The sequence below is a fragment of the Lacerta agilis genome, chromosome 8, assembly GCF_009819535.1.
Source record: "Lacerta agilis isolate rLacAgi1 chromosome 8, rLacAgi1.pri, whole genome shotgun sequence".
In the NCBI taxonomy this organism is placed as follows: Eukaryota; Metazoa; Chordata; class Lepidosauria; order Squamata; family Lacertidae; genus Lacerta; species Lacerta agilis.
The window spans coordinates 19737462-19753901 of NC_046319.1; the positions used below are offsets into that span (position 1 = coordinate 19737462).

At 46.8% G+C, this 16440-nt stretch overlaps 1 protein-coding gene across 4 annotated transcripts in view; it reads right to left on the reverse strand.

Moving 5' to 3' along the window:
• The window catches only part of MEGF6 (multiple EGF like domains 6), a 202356-nt gene that overhangs the window by 54864 nt on the left and 131052 nt on the right, over positions 1 to 16440 (reverse strand). The window lies entirely within an intron of this gene.

The window sequence follows — 16440 nt, forward strand, 5'->3', positions numbered from 1 at the left end:
GCCCCAGCAAGCGATCGAGCTGCTGCATTTTGCACTAGCTACGTGAGGTGTGGACAGATGCTTTCTTCAGTCGTGTTCTTGGCTACAATTCGTAGCTAGTGAAGAGGAAGCTTAACCCAGAAGCCTGGTTTCAATGACGATACTCCAAGCCAAACCTTGACTGAACTCAATGCGGGGCGGGCATTGAAAAGGACTGGAATGGAGCAAAGCAGTTGCAAGAGTCCACACATTCACAAAGTCCCAGGAAGGCAGAGTTGGGGCGGTCCCTTTTCAGACCAAAGGGCCGCATTATCTTCTGGGCAGCCTTCTGAGGGCCAGATGGCAGTAGTGGGTGGATCCAAAGGCAAAAGTGTGCAGAGCAACACCTTTGTACAAATGACTATTTTCTGAACACAACCCTCTCCATCCTCTATCCAGGCAAGCAATAAGCATGATCTGCTTTGCAGGACACACTGCAGTCAGGCACAAACATCTGAGGGGCAAAGCAAAGCTGGTGGGGGGGAATGGGCTGGGGAGAAATTCACAGGCCACATAGAGTTGCCTGAAGGGCTTTATTTGACCCCTGGCCCTAAGGTTCCCAAGCCGAGGTAATCCAGTTTTGGACATACCGCTTCTTGTGAACCAGACCAGCGTGAGGAGCAAAACTCCCCGTGTATGGGACTTATCTGCAGAAAAATGCACTGATGATATAAAACAGGCCATTATTTCTGGATCTGCTATCTTGTTTCGTTTTTAAAAAGAACGAAAGGAGGGATGATCTCATTGGATCAAAATTTCAGCCACACGGTTTCAGTGACATAATCCGAGGCTGCAAACTGAGGGTGCTCCAAGGGACGGAATCCAATCGACAATTTTGTCTGCACGTGGCAAACCCTCTGCCCTGTGCTGCCACCCACCCGGCAGGTGCTCAGGTTGAAGAACAAGTTTTGATGAGGGTTTGTTTAAGGAAGGAAACAGCCATCATGGGGCGTTGATGGCAGGAGGGGCGGCTCCAAGCGCCCCCAGCGGTTCAGACCAATCCAGAAAGAGAGCAAACAGTCAATGGCATTTGAAGCTCCATTCAAATAACTTTCAGCGAGACAAGAAGGATGTGGGAAGCTCATTTTCTGGCTGCACGCCATGCAGTAAACAAAGAAAGAAAGAAACATTTTATGCAACCAGTCATGCTTCAAAACACCCCAAAGGTACACGCAGAAATCTGCCTTGCTTTTCTGGACTTTCAAAGACTTGTTTCACGTATGGAACTTGAGAAGCTACTTTGTACGGAGTTCAGAACTTGAGTCCATTTACACGTGGGGGTCAAATGCAGCCCCCTAGGCCTCTTCTTCTGGCCTTAGGCACTCTCCCAAGCCATGCCCCCCTACTCAGGCCACACCCCTACCTGACCCTGCTTTGCATCCTCCTTGAATGTTTTTGCCAGGCTGGATCATGCCTTTTGCTTCTCTGGATGGAGGACAGAGAGTGGTGTGTAGAAACTAGCCACCTGTACAATGATAAAATTTGCATTTGTTGCTACGCACACTTTTGCCTCTGGCCCCGCCCATGTCCGGCATATGTTCCCCAGAAAGGAATGTAGCTCCTGGGTGGAAATGTTCCCCCAACTCCAATTTATGCTGATTGGAAGGGGGGAGGGTCTCCACGCTGTCTTTCCCAGCTCTTCCTTCCTGGGTGCCAGGGCTGGAATCAGATGCAGGTCAGCATGAAGATGAAGTCAGTTGTCAGTAAAGTTGACTCTTCATTCAAGGAAACAGCATACAACTCAGCCACACTTCTGAGTAGGTCTTGCCCCTGTGGAACTGTTTCCAGGACTGAAGGTCCCTGCCTTCCACCCCTTCTAAGGCTCCTCCTCTCCCAGCTGTTTCTCAAGCAGTCTCAAACTGCATCTGCCCACCTCTGGCCTCTGTTCTGCTCTCCTTGTTATTCTCTGTGTTCTTGCAGACCAGGGTGGAGGGGAGCTTGTCACAGCAGGAGAGGGATCCTTCAGCAGTCTCTTAACCCCCCTCCTCTGCTGCAGCCTCGGAGTCTGAACTGCTCCCTGTCACAGGTTCCTCCTGCTCATTAAACCCTGTTGTCCCTTCCATATCCATCACCTCTGTCTTCCCTATCTGACATCTCCTCAGTGTGCCACCACCAATCCCCCAGCTCCGAGCCTTCCTCCTCTGGGATTACCCTTGGGGGTTCCCTGGCCGGAGCCTCCCCCCACTCCTCTTCACCCAGCGGCTTCCACTGCATTAGGTGGGCGCCTCACATAGCTTCCTCAGTGGGCCAGGCCCAGTGGTACAGTCCAGGAAAGGCTTTGCCACTTGACTTTAGTGAATGTGTACATTGGCCTTTAAATTCTCTGGAGACATTTATATTTCATGGCCCACAGCCTGCTTCTTCGTGCAAGAGACTGGTTGACAATATTATCTTAGAAAGGAAACCAACCGTCCAGTGGGTTTCCATAAACAACTTCTGGCAAACGACAATTATTTGGAAGGCAATTATCTCGAACCGTCCGGGAGACATCTCCCGCCTCCCTCCCCGCAAATAAAAGAGAGGTGCTTTTGGAGAAGGTAACGCCGCGTCTCTTGAGTCGGAGGTGGGGAACTGGGGAACTTTTTACAACCCAAGGGACACGTTCCCTTCCAGGCAACTTTTCAGGGGCCACATGCCATGTAGTGGGCGGGGGCAGAGGCAGAAGTGGGTGGGGCAACAAATGTGGATTTTACGTTTGTACAATAGGCTAGTAAGACGCAACTCCCCCCCCCCCCAAAAAAAACCCACTCTCCATCTAGGCAGTCTCTCCATCTAGGGAAAAGGGATGTACTCTGAGTTCAAGAACACATTCCAGACAGGGGGGGGAACCTCCAAGGAGGGCTAGAATCAGGGCTTCGGAGGGAGCACCCCAAGGGCCTGATGGAGCGGAGGGTTGCATTTGCCCACCTCCCCTCCCCGCCAGGGCCTGAGGTTCCTCGTCCCCAATATAACATCTCGAAAGGTGTCTGCTTTCCAGTGCGCTGCTCTTCCAGGATCATCTGTGATCCCCAAATAGCCTCCAGGAGCTGCAGGAGAAAACCTGGCTTAGCGTGCAAGAGGGAAAGCCACAAATATGTCCTAATTTTACTGTAAACGATTCCCCCAGCAAAAAAACAAAACACGGCCTGAAATAGCAATGTGTGACCTTTCCTGATACAGAGAACAATTTGAATTGGTCTTTTGCATTCAGGCATAGACACACAAGCCCCTGATTAACTAGGCAACCCATTTGGGGACCCAAAGCCACTGAGTCGGGTCAAAATGTTTGTTGAGCAATGCATTAGGGCTGTTGGAACAGGAGCTGGAAAAGTGGTTTACGGTTCTTTTGCAATGAAAACAAAAACACACACATACACAATCATCTTGGACTGAGGCAATGAGGAGCTGGATATTACAGAGCTTGGTGGTAGCTATTAAAAAAATAAAATAAAATAAAATCACATGTTTTTAAAAAGCTAATAAAAGCATTCAAGGCTTCCATAAAGAATGCTGTTGAGGTTCTCTCTTTCCTTCCTTTTTTTTTAAATGATGGTAAAAGCAGGCTTCACTTTTGCCCGCCTGGGAAAAAAAATAAGACTAGAAAGGTTCAATAAGTGATCATCTTAAATCCAAAATAATCTCTCCCGGTATGAAACCATATAAAACTTAAAGCACTTCTTACTATTAAATAGGATTTGTTTTTGTATTTCAGAATTAAACGGGCTGCTATACCAACACACAAGCGAACAAGCACACATGTGAAAGCTAAGCTTACAAAATTGGATGTTTCTTTTTCCAAAGGAATGCTGGGATAATGGAATGGCCACGCAGCATATAGCTCGAAGCAACACAGACCTCCCCAAACAGCTCTGAAAGGACAGTGTCTATACGGAGAGATTGTGCCATCTCCCAACGTTAACTGCCTTCCACTAAATCGCACCATTGGCCTTGTATAACAAGTCAGACCATTGACTCCATCTGGATCAGTAGTGTCTAACAAGTCAGACCATTGAATCCATCTGGATCAGTAGCGTCTAACAAGTCAGACTATTGACTCCATCTGGATCAGTAGCGTCTAACAAGTCAGACCATTGACTCCATCTGGATGAGTAGTGTCTACACTGGCTGGCAGCAGCTCTCCAGGGGTCTCTCCCAGTCCTTCACAGAGATGCCAGTGGTTGAGCCAAGGACCTTCCCTACACAAAGCAGAGGCTCCACCAATTAACTATGGCGGAATGCCGTAGCAGAAGCAGGATTTTGCCCTTATTCCCTTCTGCTGTGCCACCTGAGTGACGGGGCATGGAATATTATGAGAGGTAGTTCTTTCAGGGGCTTTTGCCAACTGCAAGAAACACACCCCTGTAGAACATTGTTATGTTCTTATCCAGCAGCTAATAGTCCAGTTTGGTCAACCCAGGAGCAAAATGTAAATGGTTTGATGCCACTACTCTCTTCTCCTCCTCCTCCTCGTCCTCCTCCTCCTTATTCACATTTGAGGCTCCTCTCTGCTCATCCCAGAAGGAACACTTACAGATTTGATGTTGGTAGATGGAGAGCTCACAGGCTCAGAAGAGCGGAAATGGAGGGAGAACACAGCCATTGTGCTTAGTAACCAGCGTTAGGAACTCAATCTATAAGCTAAGAACCAAATGGCTCCTTAAACCGGTTGCCATTTTGGGGCTAGATGGCTTGAAAGTCCTATTTTTTCCAACACGGCTTTTTGGTTCCTGAAATTCGTTCCGATTGCGCAGTGAAAATGTAACAGATGGAATTCAACAGGATGTGTTGATAGGGTGCGAAAGTAGCCAAGACCCAAAGATCCCCAGGATGCACCTCCAGATGGTGGAGATGTCATCCTGGCAGCTGGGCGTCTTCTCTTGGTTGCAACGTGGCCGAAAGCCAGGTGCAAAATGCGCCTGGCGAATTTCGAATGCTGTTAGTAACCACTAGAAACCTTCTCCTCCGTGAATTGGTCTTTTAAAGCCATCCATCCAAGGAGAGTATCATGAATAAGAACATTAAAAGAGCCTGGCTGCTGGATCATGGCAAAGGCCCATCTAGTCCAGCATCCTGTTCTCGCAGTGGTCAAGCAGATGCCTATGGGAAACCTGCAAGCAGGATCCAAGCACAAGAGCATTCTCCTCTCCTGTGGTTTCCAGCAACTGGTACCCGGAGGCATGCTGCCTCTGACAGTGGAGAGAGAAGACAGCCATCACTGGCAGCCTCACCTGCGTCAATTTGTCCAGCCTTCTAAAGCTCTCCAGGCTGGTTACCATCATGGCATCTTGTGGGTGGGAGTTCCACAGTTTAACGAGGCCCTACATGAAGAAGTACATCCTTTTGTCTGTCTCGAATCTCCCAACAATCAGATTTGTTGGATTTCCACAAGTTCAATATTATGACAGAAGAAGGAAAAACATCTCCCTATCAGCTTTCCGCCCCAACATGCATAGTTATAATGCTCCTCCATAAATTACAGCAAGGCCAAGTATAAAACTTATCTGTATGTAAACAGGATCTGTCATAGCTCATATGGGTCAAGGAGATTTCCTGTACATCATTTTTTGTTCTGAAGGGCTCCAACAGTTCCCTGTAATCTTGAAAATCACTCTTTGGAAAATAGGGGCAGATTTTTGAGCTACAATTGCCCGGGCTTTGGGCAAACAAGACCACCTTCTTCAGCTAAAAGGGCATTCTGCATCTCTGCAGAATTTCATCTTAAATCCTAAATTGGAGAAGGACTTCTCTAGGGTACAGTGCCCATTTCTCAATACCTCAGAGCGTTACAACCTGAGCAAATCCACATTTTGACCAAAAAAATTATTCATTTTGGCAACATTGCTAAATTATATTCTGCCCCACTCAGGAAACTGGTTGAGGGTTTTATAGAACCGTTTCCAGTAGCGCTCTGCCAAAAATTACCTTCACATATTTTCCCCCTGACGTGTTTTCCATCAGTTAATGAGAAAAGAAATTACATTCAAAAAAAAAATCAAGGGAGGAGGAAATTTCAGTGAGATTTTCATGTATGGGATGTGGGGTTTTTTGTTCTGCTTACTTACAAGGTGGTCGGGGGGGATCTTGAATGTCCCTTCATTCTACAAAAATCATTTTCTCTGGCATTCTGCAGGCTTGCACATTAATCCCACTTCCCGAAATCCACATGAGGTGGGCTACCCTTTAAGGGGGGGCGGGCGGTGAAGATGCTGCCTACTTTGTGCCTGATAGTTGCTTCCCCCCCCCATTAATGCAGAGCATTGGAATGCCAAAAGGGAAGGGAAAGCAAAATCAGTAAACAAACTGATCTCAGGAACTTGGTATCCATTCTTCCCAGCTTCCCCTAAGAACATAAGACCACCAGTCCAATGGCCCATCTAGCATACCCTCCAACATTTCTCTGATGAAAACAGAGATACCCTCGCCAACATTTCTCTGATGGCACCAGAGACATCCTACTCTGTACCCTCCAATGTTTCTCCAATGAAAATAGGGAGAAAAGTGGGATATTTTGGGATCAAATCTGAAACCGGGACAGCTTCTGTAAATGCGGGACTGTTCCCGGAAAATAGGGACACTTGGAGGATGTGATCTAGTCCAGCATATGGCACTCAGCAGAAGGACCTGGTCCAGCAGCCCTCTCCCTGACCCGTGACAAGTAAACACCCACCACGCCCCTGCCCCAGTCTGCCATCTCACTATGGTAAGGAAAGCTCAACCCCACACTAGCAGAAACTGAAAAGAAATGTTAAAGCACTCTGTGAAAGCAGGAGTGATTTGCAGTGAAAAGGCATTTATATATGTAGTGAAGAATGGGCTTGAACACAGCACTTGTTTTAAATGCTAGAGAGAGCAGCATTTGACCGTCATGCCCCTTACTTGCAATGAGCAGGCCTAATGTTGAGTACAACACACAGCTTAGGTCAGGCATGGGGAACTTAGAATTATAGAATTGTAGGGTCGGGAGGCACCCTGAGGATCACCTAGTCCTGCAATGTAGGAATAGGCAGTTGTCCCATAGGGGGATCAAACCTGCGACCTTGGGGTTATCAGCACTATGCTCTAGCCAACTGAGCTATTCAGTTGTGACTCTTCCCTTCTCATTTCATTTATTATATTTCTATGCCACTTTTCCCTCACACAAATCGGCACATAAACAATAAACAATGATAACATGATAAAACCTCACTGTTTCAACATAAATCATGAAGAATAATTAACAAATAATCAGTAAAACAAATCACCAGTAAAACAACCACCTTCTACAAAACGCTATTGACAAGATTAAAACATAAGCTAAACAGTGCGACCACAACAAAAAGTCATATTCTAAGACTCACAAAACACTACAGCATTCGTAATCCACAAAAGAATATTAACAGCATTAGCAAACTAACAACCAGAAACAAACTAAGCACTGCTGAATGCACACACACACTCTTCCAACCCCCATGACTCATAATCTTCCATTCAACTCACCAGAAGACACATACACAAAATGCCCATGACAGCAACTCCATTCTGAAGACTTCAGAAGTTCCTAGGGCTGGAGGCTGGGGCAAGGCAGGTGGGAAAAAACCCATTGCCTGATGGTCAGTACAAAGTCCCATTCCCCTCTGCAGTTTCTGTTGCTGTTGCTGCTGCTGCTGCTGCTGCTGTTGTTGTTGTTGTTGTTGTTGTTGTTGTTGTTGTTGAACTCCAGCTTTCAGCATCTCTCTCAACCATGATGGCTGGGGCTGATGGGAGTTGGAGTTCAGCAACACCTGGAGAGTCTCTGGCTCCCCACCTCTGGGTTGAGGGTCATGCACACTCAGCTACAGAGTACGACGTTAGTTGTACTCAGAGCAGACCCATCAAAATGAAGGACCATGGCTAACACAGGCTCATTCAGAGTTATGCTTGGTTGAATGATACTCTTCTTTTCTGGGCTTTACAAGGCGCATCTCAGTATCCAGTGAGAGGAAAAGACTGAGACGTTAGCAAAACCATTTGTCCTTCTTGTCATTTTGGGGGGTGGGGGTAAAAAGTAGTCTAATCTGTGAAGGATATGACCTGACCTAGTATGTCTGTTCTCTATACTATGCTATCTCTTCAGGGCATAAGGGGTGCTCATTCTGGGGTAGTTTGTCTACCATGGTCCCCACTCTGCACTCAGCAGAGTGGCTCACAGAAGCTGTCCACATGCGACAGCGGCCACGCCCCAGGAACAGCTTCGACTTGTCAGCCAAACCAGGTGAGGGGAGCTGATGGGTCTCAAACCCTTGGTGAGTTAGGGACTTCCACTGCATGAGGAGACAGGCTCCAGCAGACTGAGCACATGAGACCAATGGTGGGTCCAATGGCCAAGAAAGCAGTATCTGCACGTGCTGTAGCAATAAGGGGCAGGTGGGGCTCATGAACCTAGGAAGGCAGCTCATCTAGGAGAAGGAAAACTCTGATCCTGAACCTCCACTGCCCTGTGGGACATCTTCGGGAGAAGGAAAAGTTAAGGATCAAACCCTACACAAATCTGGAGTCGATGGTTGAATAGCGCCTTGTACGCCTCTTTCTGGCAACTCCTGCAGCCAAGCTGGTGCCAAAGGTATTGTTCTGCTTTCCTCTGGACCACATCAGGAGGGAGGTCTTGTCGTCTGGGCAGCCCAGGACCTCCACACATACAGCCCAGGTTTGTGCCCCGGGGAGGTCATTTTAGTGCTGCTAACACAGTGGTTTGATTTCACCCCCAGAGGCACACTCCATTGTCTTCTCAAGACCGATGGATGCCAACAACCAAAAACTCTCTCTGTACCCAATTCAAAACTCTGCACCACTGAAATGTGACTGCTGGACTCTGAGGAATGTGTGCAAATTAATTACCCATGTGCTGGGCTTGCTTTCCCTCCCCTAAATAATTTTGCTTTCAGCTCCCACCATTCAATCCATCAAATCCATCAAATACATTGGAATATATATATATATATATATATATATATATATATATATATATATATATATATATGCGCATCAGCAACAGAAGCGAATGCAATTCTAGGCTGTCTCAACAGAAGTATAGAATTAATTAAACAGAAGTATAGAATTAATTAAACAGAAGTATAGAATTGTCACTTACTTTGAACTACCCTTGGGTTCAATTTCACTCGAAGTTATCTTGTTTAAATTAATGGCCCTGAGCTAGTCATATCCATTAATTTCAATGAGTCTTCTCTGAGTAGGACTAACATTGGGTGCAAACTTTGACTGTAAAAAATAATTTAATACAAGTATGACTGACCATCCAAATGTTTAAGCTGGATTTAAAAAATATCACTCATGAGGACTAGAAGCTTGTAAAATGATGTCAAATTCTTCACCAAATACATGCCTTGTGTTTTGCTTTTTAATCAGCCTGAGGACAGTGGGAGTGTTAGGCTATCTTCTCCCAACTAACCCGTCCACTCAATTCTCTTTGACCGTCCCAAAATACAGGTTGCATGTAAGAAGAGGAATACCCTTCCCCCGCCCCGCCCCCAAGCTAATAACCCCGTTTGAACCTTATAGTTTTTCCAACTGTACATGTCGACTGCAAAGCGCTCTGTTTGCATTTGCCATACGGCGTACATTTCAGCTCGGGACAAGTAATAAGAAGCAGAAGTCATTCTCTGGCAAGGCACGCAGCCCATATGCACATGTGAAACAAGACGGGGGGTTGGCAGCCCCGTTCGATACAGGATGGGGAATTATACATGGCACATGTCAAGGAGGAAGAACCAAACCAATAACACAGAATTGCATTTTAATACATACCACCCACCCCAGTTGCTAGAAGCCAGGGCTGAAGTTACACTGACGGGGGAAGGGGAGAGAGGTTTGGGGAGGAAGACCGGGAGTCCCAGATTGATTTCATCGTGGCACCAACTTAGTCAAGAAACAGCTTCTGGCTACGTAAGTCTCTTTCTTCAAGGTGGACCTTGTCAGCACACAAATAAAGCTCATCGCCCCCCCCCATCCCCGCCTATCAAACATAAAATAAAGGCAAAAGAATTGATTCCAGTCCTGCTAAGTTTCCTCTAGAGACGAATGCACAGAATGTTTGTGAGTCCAGACACTCTTTCAAAGCAGCAACTTGGACTGTAAAAAAATAAAATAAAAAATAAACCCAGAGCTGTGAACCACACAGATTCCAAAAACCCAAACTATGGGTCCCATCCAAACATGCTTCTCATCAGAGCAGACCCACTGAAATTAACGGAACTAAGTCAGACTGCATTTAACGGGATTTTGTTCTGTTTTCAGGACTTTCCCCCTCACTGTCGAGTTCCACGTTTTCAGACAACGTTAAAAGGCACCCCTGGAACTATAGTGGGAAACGGTGAAAGTTCAGCACTCAGTTTCATGTTACTTGAATCCAGAAATAATCCGTTTGCAAATAATACAGAAATGAGTGCTAAGGTTTTTTTTTATTTCATTTAAAAAAATCCTATACCTCTTGATTGTATTGAAACAACCCTCAAAGCGGTTTACAGAACGAATAAAACAATAACATTTTTTGGGGGGAGAACAGTTAAAACAACTGTTTAAAACATTACAAAACAAAAAGCTAGCAATAAGCCAAAAAGCCACACCAGCATTCTAGGTATCTGGGGAGGCTTGTCTAAACATAAATGTTTGGGGGAGGTACCAAAAAGAATACAGTGAAGCATCTGCCTGATATCAATAGGCAGGGAGTTCCAAAGTTTAGGTGCTGCTGTACTAACAGATCAATTTATTGCAAATGAAGAACAGGCATTACTTGTCACCTATAACGGTGCCAGTTCTGCAGATTTAAGTAGTCTTATGGGCAAACATACTTTGGCCACCTCATGAGAAGAGAAGATTCCCTAGAAAAGACCCTGATGTTGGGAAAGATGGAGGGCACAAGGAGAAGGGGACGACAGAGGATGAGATGGTTGGACAGTGTTCTCGAAGCGACTGGCATGAGTTTGGCCAAACTGCGGGAGGCAGTGAAAGATAGGCGTGCCTGGCGTGCTCTGGTCCATGGGGTCACGAAGAGTCGGACACAACTGAACGACTGAACATGGGCAACCATGGGCAAGGCGCCATGTGTCCCTGAGTCACGAAGGCTGGTGTAGTTGGGGAGGAGCATAATACTCAGGCCTCTGTCGGGAACCCAGTGGCAAAGAGGCTTCGGACTGGGAAGATACAAATCTGCCTCTGCCCCTACTGAAACTCTGCTGGTGGTCGACTGATGCTGATGGAGGTTTCCACAGCTGTAACCGTAGCCTCCGATCCTGCCAGCAAGAGCTCCTCTCTAATGGTGGAAAAATGTCTCCACCCAGCCCTAAAACCCCTGCAGCCAGAAGATCTGGGGGGTTAGGATTTAGCTGGATGCCTGTCGTGTACAAGGACTGAAATAAGAAAGACAAAACCTCTCTGTCCCTTTCTCCTCCTCCAATTACACACTGGTTTTGTTCGGTTTCCTCCAGTAAAGTGTTGTCAGGATTTGATTTTGTTTTCTCTGTGGAGTTAATTAGGTGGCTTTGCTAAGAGGATGAGCCCAAGATGACCTCTGGGTTCTTTCTTGTACCCATCAGCATCTAGGAACACTCGCCCCTTCAGAATAAACGCACAGGGACCGTTCAGATTTCGGGTGGGTGGGTGGAAAAATCTAACCAGCTTCTCTAGAGTTCTGTGGTCAGGCCTTTGTGCCCATAGGGACAACAGCAAGCCTCAATTCCTAAAGTACAATTCTGGAGACATTGTGCTTCAGTCAGCTTTTGCTGATGAGCCTGAAAGCTTTTGTGGTCTTTCTTTATGGCAGACCAGACACATTTGGATTGGTGGCTCGTTGCCAACTTTAAACTGGAATCCTTTGTACAGTCCTTTTCTATTATTAAAAATAAAACAAAAGTCCCCCCCCTCTCAAAAATATTCCTGGCACTGCATTTATTTACTTATTTTGCTCATTAGTTCTGCCAACTGCTTCCTAAAAAATGAATTTGCACAACTGACGGTGTCTCAGGACCGAAGGGAAACTGCTGCGTATCTAACCTAGGAACTCTAAGTTTTCCACTTCCACATTGAATTGGAAATACTTCTAAATCAATGATGATGGCCAATTGATCGCACAACTAATGGCAACTAATGGTTACTTTAATAGTTACTAATGGCAACTAATGGTAACTGAAATCCGTACGGGGTGGAATCCCAGGCTTTATCTTCCAACAACAACGACGACTGCATCACAACACACTTTGGGTTGCAATCATCGCATTGGACTAGAAGTACAGGCAACTCCCCACATATGTGGGGTTTATGTTCCGGACCCCCACACACCTAAATGAAATTGCATTAAGTGGGAAGTACCCTCTAAACGCCTTCTAAATGCCCTCTCTGCTGCCTTCTCTTCAATCCATACCAAAAAAATACTGTACCCAAAAATATCCACAACCAGAATTGAAGCCCTGGGGCCATATTTGTGTGCATTCTCCCCAATATACTCATTTTTGCAAGCTAATACAATGTATATTGGTAGGTCACTTACACATCTGTAGGAACACTTTCCCTTAGTACATGCATTATTTTGGTACATGTTGCTTGATTGAAGTACCACATCGCAAAATTCGGAGACACGCAAAATTTCTAAAGGGAGTCTTCCTTTGGTTCACATATTGTTTCGAAGAGGGCGAATAAGGTAGTTCCATGTTAAAAATGTGAACCTGAGTGGTTGTTTCTACCCCATCCTTTCCCACTGCTACCCTCCCTCTAGGCAGGCTCCAGACTCAAAAGACCTGTCAAGAATGTTGATAAATATTATTATTAATAATAATAATAATAATAATAATAATAATAATAATTAAAGCCACATGGTTTCAAAGATCAAGTCAGAGCAAATTCACCGTTTCCCTCAGAGTAAATATTTACACAGGCAGAGAGCTGGCTGAATGAGCCCCTTTCATGCCTATGCAGAAGCACAAGAGAAAGAGGCAGAGGTTCCTAGGCCCTGGACGATTTGTTTGATGAGACCTCCCTTCCCCAAAATCAAGTATTGCTGCTCCGATTAGTCAAAGCTCATAGCTTCTACAGCTCAGTGACAGAGCATCTCCCTTGCATGCAGAAGGTCCCAGATTCAATCATGGGCAACTCCAGTTAGAGCTGGAAGAACTTCCTGCCTGAAACTCTGGGAAACCTTTGCCATTCGTTGCAGACAAGATTTGACTAGATGGAACTGACTCAGTTTAAGGCAGCACTCTTGTGTTCCCATTTAAGCAGCTCTTAACTCTGAACCATGAGGACTGAAATCCAGGGGCGGAGCAAGGGGGCGGGGGGCGGTCCGCCCTGGGTACCGCCCTGGGGAGGGTGACACTCTGGGGGCAGGCTCCACCCCTGCGATCGACACTGTCGGTGCGGCAACTTTTAAAAGGCTGCAACGCGCGAACAGCAGCACAGCGTCTGCTCAGAAGGGGTACAGGCCGATCGCATGTCCACCCAAGATGGCGGGTGCAATCGGCTGGCACCCCTTCCGACCGGCGCTGCACCGCGCCACATCGCCCACTGCAGCCTTAAAACGCAGTGCGGCCCGGCCTGGCCTGATGCCAGTCAGAAGGGGTGCCGGCCGATCACGCCTGCCATCTTGGGTGGACTGCGCATGTCCACACATGCGCAGTCCACCCAGGAGGCTGTGCACGCGTCGTGACATCACGCTGCATGCGTCGTGACGTCAGGGCGCGCGCTGGGGAGCGGCGCACCGTCCCCCAGGGAGGGGTGCCTTGAAGTTTGCCGCCCCTGGCGGCAGAGCGGCTTGCTACGCCCCTGCTGAAATCTTACTTTAAGGGAAGATTCTGCAAATCCGGGGCTGACCCTGGAAAACAGGGACACTTGAAGACTCTGATCTAGTCCAACCCCCTGCAATGCAGGAATCTCAAGCCCATCGTACAGGACAGATGGCCATCCAACCTCTGCTTCAAAACAGGATGGAGAGTCCACCACCTCTCGCAGGAATCCATTCCACTGCCAAACAGGCCACTGTGAGAAACATGAAGGTGGACTACATGGGCCCCTTGGTTCGATCCAACAGGACTCCTGATGCCTTTTAGCTGTCTCTGGGGACATATACGTGTACACACATGCACCAGAAGTAGGTTTCAATGTGGCCTAAGGGACTGCTAATACTTTGGAAAAATATGAAAGCTAGCCACAGTGCCTTTGGATCAGAAAGAGCGAGCTCTTTCCCCATCTGAACTTTATTCATCTCCTCTTAAAAGGCGTCTGCTTCAAGCGGGTGTATAATGTCCCCATAGAACTACAGTACGCACACTGCATCTGGTCCTGCCCCTAAAAGGTGTGAATGGACACAAGTCACTTTCCAGACATGGGAAAGTTACAGAAACATATTTTTGGTTTACTGCCAAGATGCTACAAGGTTTTAGAAGCCCCTCCGCTCTCTCCTTTTCTAGAAACCCCACACTGCACATACTGGCTCGCCACAATGTTTTCATTCGAATGGGACGCTGTGGGGTTTTGCACTGTTCCGTCCGTCTCAAAGAGAGAAGGCAAGCCTAATCCCGGAGGAAGGAATTGGCACAGTTGGAACTATTGCAGGCTCCACTAGAGCAAAGACCCTTATGTCTAGTGGCAGGGAGAGAGGGGAAGGCCAACAGCATCCTCTGGGATGGGAAGGCCAGTCCAAGATGTTTTGCTGCCCGAATGAGGAAATCCGAAGACGGTACCCACCTCCATGTGTTCACCTGAGATACAATCCGCTGAGAATTTCTCCCTCACGGAGGTCCTTGCAATGACTCAATACAGCAGGAAGATCCTGCAATCTTTGTCAAACTGGGAACCTTTGGATCTGTTTGAGGCTTCCTCCAGTATGACTCTGGACACTGGTCGCTGAGAATCACGGCCAGAGAGAGGCCTCTTGCGCTCTGGTCCTGCCTGTGTGCTTCCTACAGGCATCTGGCTGGCTGCTGTGAGGACAGGATGCTGGACTAGATGGGCCACTGGCCTGATCCAGGAAGGATCTACTTATGTTCTTATACCCCATATGGTGAACCACAGAACAGCAGGCTGATGGGTTGTTGTTGTTTTAATTTAATTTAATTTTTTAATTTAGGCCAAGAAACCTTTCTTCTACAAAAGCCACATTTTCCATCCCATGTCACTGGTACCATCCAAATGAGGACTCATGCACTTTCCCCTTGCCAGTGAATGGTTTGAGATCACACCATACATTTAAAGCACTATGATGCCACTTTAAGCAGCCATGGTCCTCCCCTGCCAAGAATTCTGGGAGCTGTAGTTTTTGTTAAGGGCGCCCAGAGTTGTTAACAAAGCTCTATTCCCTTCCCAGAGCTACAGTTCATTGAGCGGCTTAACAGCCAGCCCTTCTTCCCAAGGAATTCAGCGAATTGTAACTCTGGGCCTAATGTGCATATTTGAAAACTGAAGAAACTGTTGCAGGCACCACACAGACCACAACCTCTTCCATTGCTCACAACAGAATGCATCAAAGCAGAAATTTCATTGGTGACCTGTGCTTTAATTGAGAAGTGTCCCTCAGCCATTTTCTGGCTACCCCCTGCTCCACAAATATCTTCAAAACCTGGAGAATCGAATGGCCTTTTCGGTGTAATGGACTGCTGTTTGGAAAGTGAAATTTCTTTATAATTCCCATATTTAATTTTGTATCTTTATTAAGGCTTTTATTGTCATTAATTTTTAAATTTAATGTGTGTATTTGTCTTAGTATTGTTTTATATGAGCTTAAAGCTGAAATAAAGTGATTGATTGAATGGCCTTTGTAGTGGAAGGAATCTCTTGGAATCGGAAACGAAAGCAGAGTACAGCTCATCGCTGTGGCTTGAAAATGTCTCACCGGGGCGGAGAGCATCGCTCCATTTGCTTCAAAACAAACAATTAAGAACAAAGTGACAGTGCAGTGAGATGAATCATCCCAGAGGAGATCACTTTGTCTGAAACAGCCTCGAGATTCCCCATGCTTTGCCGGCCTCCCACGCGAAGTGAGCTCAAGCTGAGCCCTCGGACCATGGCTTGCCTTTCTCAAATTTCAGAGGGATGAAAGCTGATCTTGGTCAGGAGGAACCAGCCCAAAGCCAGGTGCTTGTACAAAGTCAGGGCCAACTGGGACAGCCCAATACATCGGACTTGCACGTTACAACCACGAAGGAGAAAAAGCAGTGTAGCTTCTTGCTTTTACAAATCCATTGCTGCTTCCCTCCTCTGTATAGTGGTGAGGTAAGGAAAGAGAGAGAGGGTTTCCTGCCAAGGAGATAGACACCCCCGTGGACACCATACAAGGGTGTGCTAACTCTGTGGTAAATTTACAGCTCCAGGTGTTTTGTGTGTTTGTTTTTGTGTGTTTGTGGACTCTCCTTCCTTGGAGGCTTCTAAGCAGAGGTTGGCTGGCAATCAGGGGGTTGGACTGGATGACCCCCAGGATCACTTCCA